We start from the raw sequence: 20,823 nt of genomic DNA on the forward strand, positions 1-20,823 counted from the left end.
ACTCCGAACGACTCCGACTCCGGGCGACTCCGGACGACTCCGAACGACTCCGAACGACTCCGAACGACTCCGAACGACTCCGAACGACTCCAAACGACTCCGGACGACTCCGACTCCGGGCGACTCCAGACGACTCCGACTCCGACGACTCCGAACGACACCGAACGACTCCGGATGACTCCGAATGACTCCGACCCGGGTGACTCCGGGCGACTCCGTACGACTCCAAACGACTCCGGATATTGCAGCGCGGACCTACCTTCCGGAGTCGATTCCGAATTTATCGTAGTCGGATCGGAGTCGACTCCGGATTTTTGCCAACTTTACCCATCACTAGTGTGCACCACTCGCACACCGATTGATGTGTGAAGCAATGAAGAAACAGTGTCGTTGTGGTTGGGGAGCGAGCCGTTTTTTGACGCCGTTAAGTTGAAACCAACATTCTCGCACCGCGCAGTGAGGTAGCGTACCGGCGCAAGCACCGAATCACACACGCTCGTGATGAAGCGAGCTGATGGTACTTGATGGTGCCGGGCGATATAAGTGAGCAGACAGCCAGAAGCGAAAGAAAGAGAGCGCCCGAACAGCAGCAGCAGCAATAACAACAGCAAAAGACACTTCAGTGGCTCCGGCGTGCTGAAGTGAGCTGATTGAGTGAGCGAGTACCGTTCGGCGGGCCACGCGCACCTGACCTGAAGCAGCGTGGATGGGCCCCGGCAGAGCGAGAGAGAGGGAGAGAGCGAAAATGCGAAATTGTTCAGCCTCGATCAAACACAATCAATTCGAGCCCGAATTTCAGCACCGCTCGAGCGAGACTCACTCATTACTTGAGCTCTATCCCTCCCCGTAAACGAAAGACGGCCAACCTAAGTACCCCAAATCGGGGTTTCACAACACAAACAAAATTGCCCTCTCATCGAAAAAGACCTGCGACGAGTGCCAATTGGCAATCAGGGGGCAACAGCGTCTGCGTCTTGTTTTGTGGGCTCTGCAAGTATCCGCTGCATGCGGTTTTTTGTCCGCAAGCGACGTCAAATAAGCGACTCATTAGCTTTGGCGAAGGACTGCTTGCTAAAAACGGGGGCTCCAATAGATGTCCGCGAGTTGTCCGAACACATTGAAACACACATTTAACATTTAAGCCAAAAAAAAACAGCGCGCGCAGTAGACACTAATTGTACAATATCTTTGTATTCTTGTCTCCTACTCCCAGGTACGTGTACTGGACGAGCTGGGGGATTACTGGGAAGCATCGCTGGAGCACGCCCCGGACGTCTGTAGCCGAAGGGTGAGAAGAAAGCGCTACATATTCTACAAGCGAAACGAGAGCACTCGTCTCGGGCTGCTTGCGAGTGGCTGTCTAATGCACTGCACAAATCATAACGATAACTGTACCTGCGCCAGTGCTAGCCGGGATCTCGTCACCGGATCTGAGACACATTCCAGCAGAGGGTAATGAATGCTTAATGTGACCAACGGGGTCTGCGCCAGCCCAAGGCAGTGATAGTAGGCACCGCAAAACAGGAAGCCGCACCGGTTTTGTTTTTTTTTTCTTTCAATGTAAAGAAGCGCATGAAATTGCAGCGCGCTGGTGCGGTTTGCGGTTCTGCTGCTGCTGCTGAAGCCCTGCCTCGACGCGACAGATTGGCCAATCGAGATGAAATTGGCTTGTAGTAATGATGTGATAGCGGCTGCAAAACCACCCAAACAAGCGAAACAAAAACACCAACCGCGCCGCCATCTTGTTTGTTGGAGGGTTTCTTTCAGCACGCCCAGCCTTCTGCTTCGTTTTTGTCGTCCTCGTCGTTGCTGCTGCTGTTGTAACGACTTACTTGTGGGCTCTATCAAATCTGGTACACCAGAAAACACGCTAAGAAACGATATCTGGTCTAGCTACGGCAGTCAGCACACCAGCAAGCGGGGAGTGCATACCGCAAGAAGAGTGGCACTGCCACTGCCAGAAGAGTGCCGAGGGGTGATAATAACACTTACCGACACGGGACTGGGTCGACGACAACGACGAAAAAAGGAGCAACGTCCCGAGCGCACACGCAAGAGCACATCGAACCAATGATCATGAAGCATGAAAATATTTATTGTCGCCTCCAGGCACCACCACCACTTGGGCACTGCTGGGCGGACGGTCCGAAAGGTCCTGTACAACATCATCGTAGCGTATATTTACTTTTACTGCCGAGCCAGTTTTGCTGGCTGGCCCAGAATTTGCACAAAGTAGCAGGCCCGGTCGGCGGTGCCCCTTGAACCGTCGCCGCCCCCGGTGGCGAAACTGCTCCCCGGAGCTTTTCTACATCGTTTGCATCGCAATCTCCCTTTCACTGTGTGTCTCGGTGGGTGGATGTCTTCGTTCGTCTTCGTTTGCAATATTGAAGACGACACTTGGGACCCACGCAAACACACAAACACACACAAAGCCAGTATAAAGGACGCAACCGTGTGTTGTATCCTTCGTGCCAGGCTAAATAGCGCCCCATGCCACCTACCACTAGCCTGGGTTCGGTCTGGTAAGATTTATCACCGAGTCGAAATCGTCACGTTGATGAACCAAGCGAGAGCGCCCGCTCACTCCTCGATGTCACCCGGATAGCGAAAGCGCGCCACAGCGCCACCCGGGCGTCCTGCAAATGTCTTCTTCGCCCACTCTGCATGGTCTGGGCGGGGTGTTGCTTTTGGCTTTGCCCAGTGCTCGTACCACAATTCTTTGTGGCCAGACGCGGCACCGGCTACGACCCGGGGAGGCATCCGCTCAGCTGATGGGCAAGATAAGCGTAAGTGCAAGTTTGACAACATGCACATCTTCACTGACGCTTGATACGCTGCAGACGACCGGGCACAATCTCGGCACTTTGTGTCTATGTGGCTGTGTATGTTGGAATAGCGACTGTAATCCATGGACGTGGGTTATCTAGTCGCAATACGTTCCAGCTTTTTTTTCCCCCCATTCAACGACAAACACCGAAACCCTAATGCAATCCGGCGATGTCCCTTAAGTCGTCACTAGTTTTATGTTATGCTTTAGATTCGGGCTTTCGTTAAAGCTGGTGCCTCATTCCAAAATGTGTGTCTGTGTGTGTGTGTGTGTGTGTGTGTGTGTGTGTGTGTGTGTGTGTGTGTGTCTGTATATTTGAGACACTTTATCTTCATCTTGGGGTGTTTCGGGTGGTCCTCGTGGTCCTTTTTTCTTCTGTTTCTCGCGCTTGCTGCACCAGAAATTGATTCAGGTTTTGGAACACTTGTGTTTTTTTGTGTAGGTTCTTCTCCTCCCCCTTTTATCCCTTTTATTTCTTAAGTACTGTCGCACTCCCAAGACGTGCTCCGACTGCAATCCTTAACGATATTCCCGCAAACACCGAGCTCCGCTCGATGACAACGGGATTTAAAAAGATGTTTTTTTTTTGTTAGTTTTTTTTTTGTTAGTTGTTTGCGAGCGAACATTTTCAAGTGACTCAAAGAACGCGATAAACCAAAACTGAAGTTGTAGTTTGTTGGGAAGGCGATCTCGCCATTAAACCGTTCTGGCGTACCATCTGGCCCCTCGCGGCGTGGGGAGATAGCGCAAACGAAGAATTGGTCCAGCATCCTGCCACCTGAACCGTAATCACACAAACACACACACATACACACGCACGAATGATCACAGCAACAGCAACAACAGAAAGAAAAGAGAATAAAACAGGTTCTTGCTGTATCGCCCCAAGTAATACGGCTCCATTCACCAGGCCAACTCCAACCGCTCCCCCCCCAGCTCCTCCCTCCCCCTCCTGTATCATATCTTGCAACCGAATCGGAAGGAGATGTGAAATTATGACAATTGATGGGCAAAATGGGGCCCCGGCTACTCCGTGCCCTCCGGGCGAGCATCACGGTGCAGCAGTAGGGGCGCAGCCGGCGGGGGGGGGGGGGGGGGAAACAGCATCCTTCCCGCGGACCGTGGCGTGGTGTGGTGCAGCGCGGTGGTAATGATTGGGAGGGCAGCCCGGTACCGGTTTTGTCCCCGGCGATCGGCACGGCAACGGCGGCGAAAAAGCGTGGACCAAAGTACCGCCCCCGGGGGCTCAAACGGGCTGCAGCCAGGAAGGGCCGGGGTTCGTCGTCTGCTGAAATGGGTGCAGCAGCGAAGGGAGGGGGGGGGGGGTAGCAGAAGGAAGAAGAAGAAGAAGAAGGAAAAAAACCTTCCCGTAGACCATTATCGTGGCGGGCAACATGTAATCAACAGGATGCAGGTTATTTTAATTTTCCCTTCAACCTGATTTCAAGCTCGGTGTCGTGTGTGTGTGTGTGTGTTTGTGTTGCATTTTTTTGTGTGTGTCTTTTCTACCTCTGCTTTGCGCTTCCCGTTCGCCCTGAGGTCGTCCGACGGGCGTCCAGGTGCACTCCAAACTCCACTGGACCCAGGCGATGCAATCGCGATCCGCACTTTGGCTTCTTTGTGGTTTTTGTCGTTGCTGTTGTTGTGTTGTTGTTTTTTGTTCCAAGTGTATAAGATTATTTCTCGCGCGACAGGGCAGCGATACAAGTGTGTCAAACCGGCTACAAGGGGTGATCAGAGGGGGGGGGGGGGAGGGCGAACGGGTCGCTTTACATGCTGTCAGCGGTTGATGTAGTGCCCACTCTTGCAGCTAATGACACTTTCTCGGCGTGTACACCGTTTGAGGTTAGGTGTATCATGTGTGGTTTTTTTTTTGTTGGGGTCGTTCAAATAGTCGTCTTCTCCCCTAAAATGCCTCTCCAACTACCTGACTCGACATCGAGATGCGATTTAATTCAGATCAGATTGTCTCATGTTTCCCCAAAAAATCCTCAGGCCCTCTGGGCCGCATCAAGTGCACCGCAGCACAGGTTCTCAGATCCGAGCCAGATTCCGAAACGAATTGTCTGATGCCTTCTACCACAACCGTACCATCCATAACCAACAGCAACAATAGCACCCTACCCAATAACAACCACAAAAAAAACGGAAGACTCATCTTGATCTATTCGACAACTTTATTTCGAATCAAATTCCATTTTCATCTTTGAGCACAACAGAGGAGAGAGAGAGAGAGAGGAAAAAGGCCCAACCGAAACTAATTGCTAGAATCGAATCAAGGAAACCCGTCCGACACTCGCGTTCATTGATTCATCCTCCGAAGGGTTCTACGCGGGTTCACATTATTTCCAAAATTGTTGTCCGATTCCCTTCTCCTTTCGGGGACCACAAACTCGGTGGCTGACCTGTGTGTCCCATTGCGTGATCATGCATTCTCTCAAACACACACACACACACACGCATAGACACACAGGTTGGGAGAAGAAGGAAACACAAATCGGAGCAAAGACATCGGAGGCCAGGCCCAGGGGTCTGATTACACGGTCCCTAGGAGAGGAGGCGCAATGGAATCAACAGGCGAACTTGGGAATTACAATAACCGAGTAACGAAGGCAACAAGAAAAGGCAGCAAAAGGCAACAACAGAAAGGGCACACACACACACACACGCACGACCCAGAGCGCAAGACTTTTACCACCTGCCAGAAGTTCTCACAGTCGCTCGCAGGGGCTCCGGGGGATGCCTAGCCGGGCTGGGGAAAGGGGCGCAGGGGCAATCTGATGCGGCAATCTTCGGTGATTGCTGATACTGCCGATGGTGGTGCCTGTGCTGGCCGTGTGCGTTGCAGTGTGTGTGTGTGCAGCAGAGCAGAGGAAGCAGTAGAAGGGAAGGTTAAGAAAAAAAAACAACAAAAAAAAGGAAACTAAAGTCAACCGGGACCGCAAAACGCGATCGAAAGGAAGCAGTAAAACATAAGACAGGAGTGAAGGGCCAAGGGGGCACACGACGGGGGGGGGGGGGGGTGCGTAATGTATAAAAAGGGCCGGCCACAGCATCCCGGCAAACGGCGGCGATGAAGAGATGCTTGATGATGGACGCCCGTGATGGACGCGATTGACTCGTTGCACTCTTGTTGCCCTCGGCGGTTAACGAAGACCCGCATGAAGAGTGGGGGGGGGGGGGGGCAGGCGACCCGACGCGTCGTGGCCACGCGCAAGACCTGTTCGGCGGGTTTGCGATCGTACGCGCGCGCCCTTACACGCTGCGTTTGCGCAAGCGAGAAGGCACAGGAAGCTGGCTCGGGGACGCAGGAGAGCGCGCGCGCGCATCGGCAGGGTTCTCCCCCCCCCCCCCCCGTCGCCTTCATAATCATAAAGCAGGAAAGGCTTATACCTGCGTGAGGCACCATCGGACGGTAAGCGGGAGCGCGCGAGAGAGAGAGAGAGAGAGATTGAAATAGAGGGAGAGAAAAAGAAAGAAACAACCAAAGGTAGAAATTAGTGCGCAGCGGAAACCGGTGGCAGAAGCAGCAGCAGCAAAAAAACAACAACAACAACAACAGCACCGAGAAGAACGAAAACGAATTAAAAGTGATGATGCGAGTCGACCCAGGGTGTGTGTGTATTGTGTGCCTGAGAGAGAGATGCTGCGGTTGGGAAACCGAAATGCGATCGGGACAAAATGTGATCATAAAAATCAAGAGCGCACACCGGTTTTGCGGCCTGCCCGGACTGGGGGGGGGGGGGGGGGGGGGAGAGCTAGGTTATGAGACCTCAGGGAATGGGATCCTGTCAGTTGGTTATTTTGTGGCTCCTCTTGTGTGTGTATTATTATTATTTTTTTTGCTGCCCTATTCAACTTTCGGGATGTGTGCTTCTACTGTGGGCTTCATTTGCTTCGTGTGCCGAATATGTTTCTTCTTTAATTTTTTATTTTTTGTGATCCCTGTTCGCACAAACGTCATCCCAGTTTTACGGTGGGCCGTACGAGCACCGAGCCTTTGGACAACTTCTCGGGCCACTTGAAAACTTGACGCCAAGCAGACAGTTCAAACTCTTACTACACTCAATATCTGTGCGCTGCGCGTCCCTACGGAGCCGAGGGCGCCCTGCCAGCCTGATTAGGCGGCTGCTTAACCCCGACCGTACAGGCGTATCACTTCCACCCATTTCCGGGACGAATTAAACCATTTAAAAACTCATCGTTTTTGGGGGGGGATTAACAAAAAAAAAACAAACGAAGTTGTCACAGCAAACAGCGCTGTGCTCGGCTGTGCGGCCTCCTCTCCAAAACGGGGCCCAAGCCCAGAGCGAAGGGACCGGGGAAGGAGAAGGATGCATGCATTAAATTGCCCGCGAGGCTAATTTCTTTCTCTGTCCGCTGGCCGTGGAAGCGTCCTCCGTTGCGTCCCCTCCCCATCGTCAACGGTTGTCGTATTATTTTATCTTATTATTATAGCTCTCCAGCCATCTCATCTCGTCGTTTTTTTTTGTTGTTGTGTTGCGCTTGATCGTTTTTTTTGAGATCGCAGCACGCCAGCCAGTCCACTGCTGCTGCTGCTGCTGCTGCGGGTCTTGTTATTATCGTCGTCCTCCTCATCATCATCATCATCGTAACAACCGGGCGACGCTTCGCATAGAAAATGGCACCCGAAAGGAAGCCGTACACACGCGAATGGCCCCGGATTGCTGCGTGCGTGGTGTAGCACGTCGCGCGCGCGTACACACCACAAATCGAAAGGCAATCATCTCCAAGGGGTGCTCCGGGTTAAGTGTGTATGTTGTGATCTCCTGCCTGTATCTGTGTGTGTGTGTGTGTGTTTCTCCTCTGGTGGTGGCTCGTTTTTTTTTTTGCTGTTGCTCCTCTCCTTTCTCTTCACCGTTGCTGTGCTGCCCTCGTCATCTCAGCTCGTTTCCCAGCGGCGTTCTCGGGCGACGGAGCCACCGGCAACTAAAATGCAACGGAAAAGCATCCCCATTTCCCTCGCCAAACCCATTACCGCTGTGGGTCGCCGAGTCCGGTGATGATGAGTTTTGGTTCCCGCCCGTTTCCACCCGTCCCCTCCAAACCGGTCCATAGTTGTGAGTTGTGCGAGTGTTTGTCTTTAATTTAATCGCAGCTCTCACATTTGGCCATCCGACAGCGCCGACGAGGGGCCGCAAAAACGATTGGTTTTTGGGGCACTTGAAGGGTTTCGGGCTCGAATTCGTGTCCCTTTTTTTTCCTCGCTGGAAGGCCGAACCCGCCTATACCCGATAGCCGGGCCGGGCATCGTTAACACGCCGTGTAACGGGTGGAATGCACTGTTGAAAGGCTTCCCACTAAAAGGAGCCTGTGGGAAAGAGGGGGGACGAGGGTGGTAGAAGTGCGCGTGCGAGATAAGCCGCCGCAACAAGATCAAGCAATCACTGCAACGATGTGTCACACCGATCGCACACGCAGGCAAAACACGCATTACAAGCGATCTATAAAAATAACGCCCGAATAACGTCGAATAACGTGCGGTACATTGATTGGTGCAGGCGCACCAGGATACCCGCAGCGCTGCAAATTAGCGAGCACTATGGGGAGTGGGCGGTCATTATCAAGCAAACTGCCATTATTTTATTTAAAAAAACACTCTTTTGGAAAAGATGCAATAATCTCACATTATTCAGGTAATTAAAGTTCACAATCTCGGTTTTATTTAATTAAAAATGTTGAAGTCTTAGAGACAACGTTGGCAAACTAATAACTTCCCAAACATGGAACAAAAAATGACAAATTTCAAAAATAGTTGAACCAAACTAAAAAAAAACGACCTGATTAATTTCTTGAACATGACATCTTCATTGCTCACTGTTTTTTTTTTATGTTTTATGTGATTATGCTATTTTTAGTGACGCCATTTTTTGCAAATTTTTGCTGCCCGATGTGTACAATCCTACCTTTTCCAAATCACAACTAGTACCTTGTTTAGTTTTATTGCATAGCAAGCAATTTGTGAAGCATTGTGAAAACAATCCAAAGAACCTAAAATTGGGGCCCTTCACAATTCTAGTCAGTTTTTTTTTTTTTTGTATGGAGTTTGTCAGTTGGAGGCTGAAATCATGTAAACACTCCATACAAAACCACACATACAACTAGCCTGCAATTTTCAGTCTAGATTATTCTAGCCTCAAAGCTAGAATTAGATTCGAGTAGCTGCTCGAAAACATGGTGTTGTTTACATTTATCCCAAGGTGCATTAAAGAGATCACGTGGTGGAATCCAGAATCAAAGTGTATGTAGTCCAGGTGGTCTCATAGCATGTTCTTTATAACCAAATTTGAATATCACTTTTTGACAGGATAGGAGCAAATTTTTGTTCAAATAAGCTTTTTGGAGGCTTCACGAATTCACAAAACAAAATCTCCTAAAATCTTCATTCATTTCATTTCATTTCATTTCAATTATTAATACAATATCCGCCATCAAGGGTAAATAAAGCAGACTTAAAACTAAATAAACCCTAACAAATAAACAAAATAATTCATGAAAAACTAAGCCTAACTAAAGTAGTCTAGACCTAGCAAAAAAAATTAAAGAAAAAAAAACATAGGTAGAGCGTAGAGACTATCAAAACTTAATGAAACTTAGAAGAATAATTAAAGAGAATTAGAAGAAAAAATACGGTTACGGAAAGAGTTGAGAGAGGAGTCGAAATCAAAGAGATAGTAAAAGTGGTTAAACAACCTGAAACAGGATAGAATAGGATCATTGAAAGTATAAAGAATATGACGTGTTTCAATTGACAGAGGATCACGAGGACGAAGGGAACGAGAGGGAATATACAACGAGATGGACGAGATTAAATCAGGAGCATCAGTATCAGAAAGTAATAAGCCACCAATAAAACATGTCTGAGACACTTGGCGGCGGAAGCTTAAAGAGTGTAGATTGAATAACTGCAATCGCGTTCCATAGGGAGGTAGTGAGGCAGCACCGAACAAACGACGAAAAGCAACCCTGATAAAAAGGCGCTGAATGCTTTCAATTCTCGAACAGCCATCAATAGTAGGAGGATTCCAGATGATACTAGCATATTCAAGAAGAGGCCTTACCAAAGCACAATAAAGGTTACTTAGGAAGCTTTGATCTCTAAAAATAGAGGTAAAACGTAAAATAAACCCAAGAGTTCGATTAGCTTTTAGTAGAACTTCATCAAGCCGCAGTTTAAAGTTAAGACGACTGTCGAGTATAATACCAAGGTCACGGATGGACATAACACGAGAGAGAGAGACGAGTTAGAGAGAGTATAGTTAAATGAAATAGGAGAAAGAGAGTGAGAGAAAGAAATAACAGAACATTTATCAGGGCACAAGCGAAGTAAGTTGGATGAACACCAATGAACAAATGCATTAAGGTAATGCTGAAGACTCATACAATCAGAAGAAGAGGACACAGGTAAACAGATTTTGATATCATCCGCATAAAGGAGATGACCATCAGGAGGTAAAACATTACAGACATCATTGATGAACAAAGAAAACAGAAGTGGACTTAACACACAACCCTGAGGGACACCTGACTTACAATAAAACTCCTCAGATAGGTACGACCCGGTTTTAACCCTGCAAGATCGAGTACTTAAGTATGAGGACAGCCAGCTAATAATGCCATCACCAATACTAAGTTTAGACAGTTTAGCTAATAGTAAAGAGTGAGGTAAACTATCAAATGCAGCATGAAAGTCAGTGTATATTGCATCAAGTTGGATATCTGCCTCAAAAGATCTAAAAATATTGGAAACAAAAGACATGAGATTAGTTGAAGTAGACCTAGCAGGCATAAACCCATGGTGTTTAGGGCTAATAGCGGAACTACAACTATGAAGTATGGTTGGAAAGATACATAGCTCAAAAGTTTTAGCTTTGGCACATGTTTGAGTTATCCCACGATCCCATCATTCCATCATTCAGAAGCAGAAGCGATAAAAATCAGCCTTCTAAATTCGTACACCTTGGAATAAGCCCACCTGTATATTATACTTACTTAGATAGCTGCTCGAAAACTGCTATACAATGCAAACAGCTGAACAGGCTGAAATTTCAGCCTAACAACTGAAAACGGAAAGAATCCCATTATTTAACGTACAGTTAAAATAAATAAAGTGAATTCTGATTTTCTGTATAATTTTACTTTTTCTTGTGAAATCTGATTTCAATGGAATATTCTTAAATAAATGAGAATTAAACTCATCCTTGGGAAGTTCTTCCCTGTAGAATCAGAATCCTTTTGATATCCTTTATCTGTTGAATTGACCCTTAATGATGCTTGTCCGTGGTTTTCTTTTCTCTGACGTAAAGTAGAACAATATGTCAAATTTCTCAAAATCTGTGCACTCGAATGAAATTCTAATTGCAATCAAAGCTTATAAGAACATGATTTCACATCAAAACCTGCAATCAAACATCCTTGCAATGCACCACCGTGTGGGCGTCCAACCATCAACGCTGTCAACAAATGCTTTCCCAACTCCGACTCGTTTTGCTGCCCGTAGTGCTGTGTTTGGTGTTTGGTTTTGATATGGCAAAACCGTAGCAAATGATAGCAATTAAAGAGCGATAAAAAAAGGGTGCCCACTATCAATCACCCGCTTTTTAAATGTAGCTTAAACAACCCACACCGTCTCCATTAGCTATTTCGGGACGGAGTCACTGCTTGGCACATAAGCTGCTGCTGCTGCTGCTACCAAGTGTGAGTCTTATTTATGCACTTCTAAGCCTCATACCCGCCCCGGTTTCGGGATGCCCAAAAAGCCGAGCGAAACATCACAATTAATAAACTTTTACGACTCTGTTCCACTTTCCACAAACACACACAAAAAACATGAAATGTCAAGTTGACCCTTACCCGAGGAAGAAGAAGAAAAAGAAGAAGACACAAAATAGAGGTTACGAAAGCGCCACAAATAATGGCGATTCATCCATCGTGTGTGAGTGGGTCACATAATTGAAATAACCTCCCCGCGAGCCCAATTTACACCGCGCGGGTACCGATGGCAGCGCTGGGCCCGGGTTGCATTGGGTTGCACGCGCTCGATGACCTCCACGATTGGTGGCAGATCGGTCCCGGGGCACTTGATCCACGGCGCGAACCCCACAAATATGGCTTTGGTGACAATTATGGGTGTTTATAGCGATGGCCCGTTGAGGAGAAACTCCACTAAAAACCTCCCCAAAATTCAAATCAAACCGAATTACGCGTGTGTGTGTGTGTGTACCCATTATGAGTTGCATAACATTGCTGAAGGTGAGAGGGTGAGATGGGTGAATTAAAATAAATCATCTCAAATCATTAATTGCATTACGGTTGGCGCGGTTGGCCGAAAAACACACACAAAAACGCACGGCCTGCCGCAAAATAGCTCTCACTAATATGCCTCGGGTTTTGATTTAAAACATGCCGCAAAATCGCCAAACACTCATAATCCCGAAAGCGCACACACACACACACGCACACAAATCATCTGTGTGTTGTTTGCGTGTAACACCGTCCAAGCCTCTCCGTTACACACTCGATGGTCCCCCTTGCTTCAGCTCGTGGCCGGTTCTGTGCGCCGTGCCGAGGAGACTATATTTGTCGATTAGCAGTCGATTTTCCGCCAGACCGAATGCGACGGTCCAGAGGCAGGGCGGCAGTGGGGAATGCAGAAATGATTAGGTCGCAGGAGCAGGGCGTCTAGCCTGGCATGGCTACAGATTTATTGACTACGACGCTACGTTCGCTCTCTCTCACACTCTCTCTCTCTCTCTTTTCGGTAGGCACGGAGCAAATTGCCCAAAAAAGCTGGTCAGAACACGAACAGTGCCGACCAAAAAAAAAAAAAAAACAAGTTAAGCCACCAAGCTGGCACACACAGTGCAAAGGGCGTCCAGGAAGGGGATCGGCTAAACTATCTGTCAGGAGGGTCGACCGCCCGCTGTGTGCGCTCCTCGCTCTCTCGCTCTCTCCCCCAAGCATCAAGATGACAATTTATTATGATTGCCTATTGCCATGTACGAATGCGTGTGTGTGTGTGTGTACAGTTGATGCTGCCATTCCTGCCGTTCTTCCGTGGCACTTCCGACATCCTGTTCTGCTTGTTCGGGCGGGGCAGCGAAAGGACTGGAAAGCGGTAGATTACAGCAAAACGATATGTGTTTCCCCCGACGCTGGTTGCCGGCTGGTTTCGTTCTCTCCCGAACTGCCCCTTTGATATTTTATTACCGGCGTAACGTACAATTTGCATTGCTTTGCTTTATTGCGATCGAAACTCTCAGGGCAGGGGGTTTTTTTTTTTTGTGTGGTGTACGCCCAACGAGTTCGGCACTGTTTTTGGCACTTGCCATCAGTATGGCGATGCGAACGTTATTTTACTTTACAAACACGCGCAGGAATAGATTGGGATTGAGCTGTTGCTTGCTGCAGTTGGCGTTCAGTTTGACTGGTTGACAAACCCAGCAGAAGGAAACAAAAAACAAAATGTAGTTTTTGGGTATTCCGAGAATTGGCGAAACATGCTTTTGTTCAAACCTAAGCTCAAATGCAGGATTTATGGTGAAGTAAATGTATGAAGCTATTTCCATTGAATAGAGGTTGCTTAGTATGCCAAATGAAAGGTAATAAAAAAGTAAAAAAAAGTTTATGAAAATCTGGAAAAACTTATACAAGTGCTACTGCAAGCTATTACAAGTCATCGGACGAATTTGCAAAAGCACTGCAGCACACTGGCAGTGGCGTAGAAAACAAACCAGCAGGCAAAACATGGCCGCCTGGGCATGTAACTGATGTAAATGTGCTAAGTACACCAGCAAACAGAGTGGATAAAATGCACAAAACACACATTCACCGACGGTCACGCATACGTATCGATGCCGAGAGTGAGCCAGGTAACAGAACTGCACTCCTCCACCAAACACTCCCCCCCCTCCCCCCCCCCCCCCCCGTTGTCTGGAAGATCCCCCAGATCTCATGGATTATCGGCGTGCGGGAATGGATAGCAACTGGCCCCTGTGGCCCCTGTGTTGGCGGGGAGGCCCCCAGTACAGCATTCGATTTGGCTGGCCGCGTATTTGTATCCCGTATTTGTATCCCGATAATTCTACCAACCGATCCCCATGTTCGCCTGCCCCGATGTTGTTGGCCTTTATCCAAAAAAAGGGTCGCTATCAAAAACCGCAATTGGTTCGCCTCCTCCCGACAGGCGCACAGAGTTGTGGGTCCGCACTTCAAACATTCCAGAACGCGCCAGAACCCAACGCATCAACGGGCACAAAAACAGCCATCATTGTTGTCGGTAGCAGTGGCGGTAGCAATCCCGCAAGGACATGACAGCAGCAGCAGCAGCAGCAGCAGCAACGGCAGCCCAGGAACGTTGATCCCAACACAGTTTCCTACCACCTCGATGCTTCCCTCCGCCTTCCCTCCCCCCTCCCCCCCCCCTTCCCACTAGGGAGGAACTGGTCGGGAGATTTGCTGCTGTACGGATCAACGATCAACTGAATTCAGCTCAATTTCCATCAGGCAAACATATTCCGAATTGATTTCACGCCCTAATGATTGCTTCAATAGCGAGCGCCCGATGCTGCCACCCCTCTCTTTCATTCTCTTTATGCTCCCCGCACAACCACGACCACGATTGGAGATTAACTAAAGCCCCTCGTGTCGCTTACTTTCGGTGATGGGTGAAAAGCGCTGCCCCACAGCAGCAGGTGGGAATGCTGGGAAGAATAAATAAGGTAACAGAAAAGTGGTGGGGCATACGTGCCCGAAAAAGAAAAAAACGAAAATAACCTTCCCAACTCAACCATTTTCTTCCCCGTCCGCTCTTCCGCACTCTCTCTCTCTCTCTCTCTCTCTCTCTCTCTCTCTCTCTGCTTCAAACCCGGGCAGGAATTGATTTGTGGCTCCAAACATCTCCAGATAAGTGGCCACCTGCAGCATTTTCGGGTCGCACGCTGGTCGCATTAACGTTGCCCCGTTTTCACCGTGCAGGCAAACGCACAAGGGCAAAAACCTTCACCCCGAAGGGTTCGAAAAACAGAGCCAACGAGAGAGAGAGAGAGAGAACGAGCGCAAACGAACGATGTGATAAAAATCAAACCGCGGCGTACGGCAGCGCAGCGCGGATGTGTGGAGCTACACATAATCGCGGCAAGGCTCGGTTTTGCAAATGGCTCGAAAGGAAGCAGCGGCCATCGGCCTGTGTGATTTTGTGTTGCCCCCGTGCTGCGTTGTGCTGCTCCTCCGCCCGGGCCCGGCCTTTCCGAAGGATGCCTTCGTTCAGTGCGAGCGCGCGCGGGGCGGTCTGTCGCGATTGCTGCCCCGGCTCCCGGTAGGTGGAGGCAAGCACCTTTTGGTATAGACACACACACACACACACACACACGGTAGCGAAACAGCGTTGGCCGCGCTGGAACGCGCTCGCGCGCGCCCATCATCGATTGAGCCACGCGAACCGGTCCGGAAAAGTCGGGGCGCGCGCGCGCCTGAGCGCTTTCTCCCCGTTCGCGTGGCTGCTTCTTTGTATCTCTTCCCCCGTGTGTGTGTGTTTTTTTTTCTCTCTTTATTACATCCTTCTCTCTTCTCATCTTCTTGCCATCCACACCACAGGGAGTGGAGTGAAGGGGGGGGGGGATTTGGGGGCATGATTAATGTCTTTCAATCTTTGCGCGCGACCTGTTCCTCCTGCTTCGGCCACGATACGCAGCTTCCGTGAGGGGGTGGTGGTGGTGGGGGGGGCATGCAAGAGGAACTCTGCACTGATCGGTGGTAGCAGAGGGAGGGGTGTAGCGCCCGGGTGACGAGTTGAGCAATTATTTCTCGACGACGGATTGAACAGCGCGCTGATCGCGGCCCTAGCGCGAGGTTCAGTGAACGCGCGTGGCGTGGGCTACAGCTTCTGCAGAGATCGACGGCGTGCGCCCGTGCACACACACACACACACACACACACACACACACACACACACACAGGTACAGAAAGGGGGGGTTTCGCTGATTGAGGGGACCACGCGCCACAAAGGGCTGATGTGTGCGATGCCCACGCAAGCACGTTCACGCTATTCGCACTTTCGCGAGACAAATTTGGCCATGTTTTTTTTTTTTTTACATTCCACTGGCCATTTTTTTTTGTTCCTGTTTCAGCAACGTGCTTTCAATGGGAAGGGATTTTGTTTTAATTTTTAAAAGATAAATTTCAAATAAACACACCTGAGCGCCTGTAATAATTCTACTTCAGCTGTTAATCAACTGTTGCGGTGCAAATTGCATACCAGTTTGAAACTAGCATTAGCACCGGTGCATTGCATACATTCTGGCGGGCTAATTGCAGCAAATCGCTTCATTGCACGGTGATGTTTATGTTCGCCCGGTGTACTGTGGCGCTGCCAGTGTAAACGTTTAAAAGCTTTTCTTGCAGCGATTGAGGGCGCAAAAGAGAAATAAAACAAAATTATGTAAAAAAAATGTATCTCTTTTATTGCTTTCCCCTGCCCGTTTGCGCAATAAACAGACACAAAAAAACCCCCCACTTTGCCGCTCAGTTAGGTGCCTGTCTGATAGGTAAATGAAAGCCGTCGCTTTGCCTGTCTCCCTTTTGCATGAAACGACTTGCGCCGTAGAGAGTCCAAAATGGTCTGCTCAGCTTAAAAATGGGACTGTGGCACTATAAACATGCACACGGTAGTAAACCAAAAAAAAAAACACACACAAGACGCCGAAGCCCTCTGATGAAACCAAAAAGAAAACAGGAAAAAAAGCAAAAACCCCGTCCAACAACTTGGCAACGAACGTCACAAAATCACACACACGCGCGCGCGTGTGTGTAAAAACCTGCCCTCCAAGATGTTGTGGCGTTAGCTGCTAGCAGGCAGCCCTCCGTCATCTCACCTTGAGCTGACCAACCGCTCGCGCACAGCGACAGCCAAGAGACAAAAAGGCCATTTTCAAAAACCAGCCCACGGACGGAAACGAAACGTATTTGTGTGTGTGTGCGTTTTGTTGTTTAAATATCTTTCTCCTGTCACTTGGCCGGCAAACAACGGTGACGGAGAACTTAATAATAAGGCTATACGGCACAGCAGCAACCGGGGGAAAAGGAAGGAACGCAACGCCACTCGCCCCCGGTGCCAGGGGTGGCAAAGCGCAAACCGGAAATGCCTTCCGAGAGCCACATTTCTAGCCCTGTGGGGCGGTGTGCCTTTTTTTTTCGTTTATTCCCCTTCGAGCGGATGTAGTGCTTGTGTGTGTGTGTGTGTGTGTGCTCGCAAGGCTCAGGTTTTAATTGCGGGGGGAACTTGTTGAACGGGATGCTGCTTTGGGAAATGTAAACGGAACATTGTTTTGGTTGGTTTGCCCCTCGCTGCCGAACCCGGAAATGGAGCTCATTCGCCCCGTCTATGCCCCCTTTTCATGCCCCCCGTCAATATACATATGACGGAGAGGTCATAAAGTGCGCCTGCTGCCGCCCCCCCCCCCCCCCCTGGGAAGGAAAGCGGGCAGGAACGCGAAAGCTGCACGCTACACTTTGCCCTGCGAGACTTGCCCGTGAGAAACCGAATACCTTTCGTTTTCGTGCTCTTTTTTCACTTCCACCCAGCCACCCCCCCCCCCCCCCGCTCCGCAAAAAAAAGCCCAAAACCAAATTATCATGCCCGCCCAATAATGCTAAAAGGGGAAGTGTGTGGGGGGGGGGGGGGGAGGGAGGGAAAAAGAAGCAACTTGACAGTATTTCAGTGCTAAAGGTAAACGGTTGAAAATTTGGCCTCGGAAAACGGAACACACACACACGGAAAATGCTTACGCATTTCAGTACCACTACACTTTTGCTGACACGGTGGTCCGGCAGAGTGTGTGTGTGTGTGCGCCGAGATCGATTCCGTTCGAGTTCAGACTTTTTTTTATTTTATTTTATTTTGTGTCCGTTTTGGTTTTCGCTGCTTTCCACTCCACTCCACCGGTGGTAGTCGGAAAATCACTCACCTAAGCCTCTTACGCAAAACTTTTCTTCTTCCCGTGCCGCACCCTCCAACCAACAGGCCCGCTCCAAGCTGGGGGTGAACCAGAAAACGACGAGCGACGATTGGAGGTGGCGGCGTCGCACCGTGTGGAAGGCCAAACCGGGCGGCCCCCGGCCGGCCCATTTCCAATTTTCCAACTGGAAAAGGGGAGGAGCGGGGGGGGGGCAGGGAGAGTGGTAGGAAAAAAACCCCATAAAAGTACCCCGTCGTCGGTAAGCTTCTTAGCCCTTCTCCGCCACCCACACTCGCGCTGCAGGACTTCAAAAACCCTCCACAGACGTGAGCGAGTGTCCTTGTCCGGTCCGTTTGTTTCTCGTTTTCGGGTTCTTCTCTCTGTGTGTGTGTGTGTGGGTTGTTTCTTTCTGTGTGCTGCTCCTATTTTATTTCCCCTTGATCGACGGTAATCGATCTCTAATTGGATGTTGTCCAATTCGCCTTCTTCACAAAAAAAAAAAACGCAAAAGCGGTTCGGTTCGAGTGGGTGCGTGCGTGCGCGCTCGGCAAAATACTGCTGAGCTTGGCAAAGTGCGGAGCGGAGTGGACGGTCCACACAAAAAGCAACAACAACCAACTAAAAAAGTGCGGGAAAGGAGGGCCACTTGAAAACCCGCAAAAGAAGCTCCACTCGTGGGTTGTTCACTCAAAAAAAAAAAAAAAAAACCCCAGGAGCTTGGGGTTGATTTTCGGCCGAAACGGCAACTTTGCTGAAGCACGGAAAATTATTTCAATTAAGCAATAGTATCCGTTTATCTTAATTTACAACCCATTGCAAAGCGTTCGAGCTGTGGACGTGAAAGGATCGATGTGCACCCCCTCCCCTACCCGCGAAATGCAACAAACGGCGTGTGTCTCCGACACCAATCGCACGGTGTCAATGGTAAAGATATGCCCGATAGGCACGCTGCCTAGCGTCTGCTACGGCAGACACTGAACGACCCGTCACCCCCGCGGGGAAAACAAAAACTGAACCACTGGACCAGCTTTAACATCCCCAAAAGCTGCAAGGACCTGCGTGTGACAGGGCTGGCGGATAGTGTTCGAATGCCAACGAATGCCAGCGACGACGGCAGCGTGGCACAGAGCACTGTGCAAGTTACCCAGGTTTTTCCCGCAGGTTTTGTTTCTGGGATTTGGTTCCCACTTCTTTTTTTTGTGCCGCCCGTTTCCCGCCGAACACCCTCGGAGCGAGTGAAGTGAACAAAGGAAACGCGTCTCCAGATGCATGCATGTTCCGGGTTTTGGCAAACATTCTTCCCACGCGCGACAGAGGCTACGCCACGGTGCCCCACAAAGGGTGCCCCATTGGCACCTTTTTGGGGCGGTGCGGTGAATGTAGGCGCTCCCCTGCTCTCGTCCCCTTGGGAGAGCATGGTAATCGTCACGACACGGTCGAAAAGCTACCTGCCCGGGTGCCGATTCTGCATTCTATTGGATTCATTCGCTGGGGGGGGGGGTCATGTGGGGCATGCGTCAGATATGCGAGCGGGAGTGCTTGAAGTAAGGGCTATCGCCTCTTTTCAGATTCCAGCGCGCTCCAGCCATGATCTGAGGATGCTTTCGGCGTGTTAGAAATAGCAAAAACACACACACACACACACACACACACACACACACACACACACACACACACACACACACACTCACACAGAGAGAGCAAGAACAAAAAGCGCCGGCCATTGGGTCCCGGTTGCACGGGTGGGTGGCGATTCACTTCGGTTCGGTTTTGGTCCTTCGAACCGGATTCAAGCGGTGCCAGTCAACAAGCGTGCACGGTCCGCCCAGCCCAACTTCAACCCCTCCGCGCGCAAACACATGTAAATGAAAAGTTGGACCACGTCCCATTGTCCGGGGTCCCATTGTCTTGCCGTGAAAGCGAAACCATGCTGCCTGTATATGTGTGTGTGTGGGTGTGTATGTGCAAGAGCGTTAGCATATGTCGCAGGACAGTGGCACGCATCGCCGGGGCAGTGTCGCCAAGCTCACAAAGTGTAACGGTTTATCGGTCCGCACTGGAGGGACACAATGGGGGGGGGGGGGGTGGGTGGTCCCGCGCCTATGAGTCCGCAGCCCGAAACAATGGGTGTGTTATCATTTATGACACTCTCCAGCTCGAAAAAGCCGCGACCGGTGGTATGCAAGGCAGCCAAAGCCTTTTCCAAAGGGCCATTTTGCAAAGCCCACCTTTGCGCTGGACACCGTTCGGCACTTTGGCAGTTGCCCGCAAACCCACCCACCCACCCACCCACCCACCCTGGCGGGCATTGGTGTGTCCGGGGACGCCGGGCCCCGGGAGATAAGGGCAGGCAACGCTGTGGCTGTGCCACTGTGGTACTGTTGGGTCGTTTGCGGTAAGATAACGTCAACGGAACGGTTGAGGCAAAAACGGCCTTCAATTGCGGCCTTTGTCATGGCGTGTGTATTGCAAGTGTGTGTGTGTGTGTGCGCGCGGACGAACGGTGCAGTGTTGCGCCTGCATGGTAGGCCATCCGCACAACGCTCGGGAACGGCTTCCTGCAGCCGGTTTCCGCTCGCGCGTTCGTGCGGCGTTTGGTGCGCGGGAATTGATGGTTGATAAAATTAAGACATAATTTTACGGCGCAGCCGGCCGGAGGCCAGAGCACTGCCTGGCGGGGCGGACCATATTTTCAATCAACCTGGCTGGCCGGGGAGGGAGGAGGGGGAAAACAGACAGGTTGGGACAGCTGCGCTTGGACCACTCGCGACTTAGCATTGTGAAGTGAGCCAAAATCAATTTGTTTCGATCTCTCTGCGGGACGTGGGGTTTTTTTTTATTATAGCACGCGCGTTGAAGGTGGATGGTGAGTGGGTGTGTGTGTGTGTTTTATTTCATCCGCTCCATTCGGGTGATAGCCGGTCGATGGAATCTTGTTAAGGGCAAACAGTTTACAACGGCATAAAACGGTTTCGCCCAACCTCCCAATCGACGCAAACATCCGTTAACAACCTGGCGGGG

The 20,823-nt window shown here is 50.1% G+C and overlaps 1 protein-coding gene across 7 annotated transcripts in view; it reads left to right on the top strand.

Annotated features, from left to right (window-relative positions):
- Positions 1-20,823, top strand: part of LOC1272049 (irregular chiasm C-roughest protein) — a 73,075-nt gene that overhangs the window by 45,122 nt on the left and 7,130 nt on the right. For 2 of the 7 annotated variants that reach the window (XM_061644190.1, XM_061644207.1), the window contains one exon: positions 1,214-1,452. The exons of the other annotated variants lie outside the window; for them this stretch is intronic. The gene's annotated coding sequence lies outside the window, so the exon portion shown is untranslated. The remainder of the gene's footprint in view (positions 1-1,213; positions 1,453-20,823) is intronic. 7 annotated transcript variants of the gene reach the window in all.

Source organism: Anopheles gambiae, chromosome X (assembly GCF_943734735.2).
Source record: "Anopheles gambiae chromosome X, idAnoGambNW_F1_1, whole genome shotgun sequence".
NCBI classification, from domain to species: domain Eukaryota; kingdom Metazoa; phylum Arthropoda; class Insecta; order Diptera; family Culicidae; genus Anopheles; species Anopheles gambiae.